Source organism: Phascolarctos cinereus, unplaced genomic scaffold (assembly GCF_003287225.1).
Source record: "Phascolarctos cinereus isolate Bilbo 61053 unplaced genomic scaffold, phaCin_HiC Scaffold_4;HRSCAF=312, whole genome shotgun sequence".
NCBI classification, from domain to species: domain Eukaryota; kingdom Metazoa; phylum Chordata; class Mammalia; order Diprotodontia; family Phascolarctidae; genus Phascolarctos; species Phascolarctos cinereus.
The window spans coordinates 727,365,247-727,367,806 of NW_027555847.1; positions in this window are offsets into that span (position 1 = coordinate 727,365,247).

Sequence of the window (2,560 nt, forward strand, 5' to 3'; positions counted from 1 at the left end):
ACAAAGGATATATGATACACATTCTATTAGCATTTACTCCAATTCTCAAAGAATGAAGTTTCACATATATTTAGCAAATTCTCACATTTCAGGATCATTCCAAATGAAAACTAGTTTTCACTCCCAAATTCTGTACCAAGAATACAATATATTACAACTTTTAAAAAAAAATTGATTTTATGTGACCCTGGGCAAGGCACTTAACCCCAATTGCCAAAAAAAAAAAAAAGACAAAACAAAAAAAATTGATTTTAGGGGCAGCTAGGTGGTGCAGTGGATAGAGCACCAGCCCTGGAGTCAGGAGGACCTGAGTTCAAATCTGACCTCAGACACATAACACTCACTAGCTGCATGGCTCTGGGCAAGTCACTTAACCCCAATTACTTCACCAAAAAAACCCTGTTCTTTGTCTTTTGAATGGATTTATTTTAATGTTCTAATTATATATTATTTTTAAGGATAATATATTTTACAGTTCAAATATTGACATTAGTGATGCAATCATACTATAGAACAAAAAAACTGTCTGAAAGATTTCCCCTCTCATGGTCTTTTGTACACAACAGGTATAACCGAGCTCAAGATACTTTTTCCCAACACACATACATTATAAAGATTTCAATTTCCACAATTTCAATAGAAAATCCTAAAGATTCAATCAAAAAGTTAATTGAAATAATTAATAATTTCAGCAAAGTAACGGTATATAAAGCAAACCCATATAAGCCATCAGTTTTCCCATATGTTACCAACAGGACCCTGGAGAAGAGATACATAGAGTATATCATCATATCATTGCAAAAAAAGGTTTTATTACCTCATCCCCTATTCTGATTCCTTGTTTCTTTTTGTTCTCTTATTGCTGTTGCTAGGATTTCCAATACAATATTGAATGATATTAATGACAGTGTTCGTCTTTGTTTCATACCTGAAAGGGAAAATTTCTAGTTTATCCCCATTACAAATGCTTGCTGATTGTTTTAGGTAAATGCTTCTTATCAATTTAGGGAAAAGTCTATTTATGCCTGTACTTTCAAGTATTTTTAATAAAAATGAGAGTTGTACTTTACCAGATGCTTTTTCTGCATGTATTCATATTATCATATGATTTTGTTGCTTTCATTATTGATATAATCAATTATGTTAATAGTTTTCCTCATGTCAAAGTTTGCAGGGGTGGGAAACCTGCATCCTAGAGGCTACATGTGGCCTTCTAAGTCCTTGAGTGCAGCCTTTTGACGGAGTCCAAGTTTTACAGAACAAATCCTTCTATTAAAGGGATTTGTTCTGTGAAGTTTACATTCAGTCAAAGGGCCGCACTTGAGGGCCTAGGGGAGCATATGTGGCATCAAAACTGCAGGTTGCCCACCTCTGTAGCTAAACCATCCCTACATTCCTAGTGTGAATCCTGCTTGGTCATAATGTATAATCTTTGTAATGGATTGATATAATCTTTTAGTTAGTATTTTATGTAGGAATTTGCATCCATATTCATTAATGAAGTTGGTCTATAGTCTTCTTTCTGTTTTTCCTTTTTATGGTTTAGGTATCAGTATCATATTTGCTTCATAAAAGGAGTTTGGTAGGACCCTTTCTTTATCTACTAGTCCAAATAATTTATTTAATATTAGAATTAGTTGGTCTTTAAATGTTTGATAAAATTCATTTTTAAATCCATTTTGTCCTAGTGGTTTTTTTCTTAGGAAGATCATTTACGGTCTGTTCGATTTCTTTTTCTATAATGGGTCTATTTAGATATTCTATTTCTTCTTCTGTTGATCTGGGCAGTTTGCATTTATGCAAATATTTTTCCATTTCACTTAAGTTGCTGAATTAATTGACGTATAATTGGGTAAAATAACTCATTATAATTGCTTTGATTTCATCTTCTTTAGTTGTATAGTCACCCTTTTCATTTTTGATACTAGTAATTTGGTTTTCCCCTCTCTTTTTCTTAATCGTATTAACCAATGATTTAGCTTTTTTTATTTTGTAAAACTATCAGCTCCTAGTTTTATTTATTAATTCAATGGATATCTTACTCTCAATCTTATTAATTTCACCTTTGTGATTTCCAATTTAGTATTTAATTGGAGATTTTTAATTTGTTCTTTTTCTAGTTTTTTTTAATTGCATACGAAATTCATTGATCTGTTCTTTTCCAAAGGATTGTTTTAGCTGCTTTGAGAGCCCAGCTCAGATTAGATGACATCAGTTGGTAGCAGATCCTATCAGTTCAGCTGGGTGACTTCCACCAGCAATGCTCAGCAGCAGCATGTGAAGACTACTGAAGGGAGATGTTGAGGGTCATCTAGGATTGAGATTAGGTGAGATTGAGAAAGGGGGCCAAGTGTTTGAGAGGAGAGCAGGGTGTGAAGTGGAACAGATTAGAGGGTCCACACAGGAAGAGAGGCAAGTGAAGCCAGAGCAGAGGTGGGTGATGGCCTGGGAGATCACAGAGAGGAGGTCACTGGACAGAAGAGACATTGAAGAGGGATGAGGCAAAGGAGAGGAGCCAGGAGGAGGGCTAATGCTCATTAACTGAAGTTTCATGGGAACA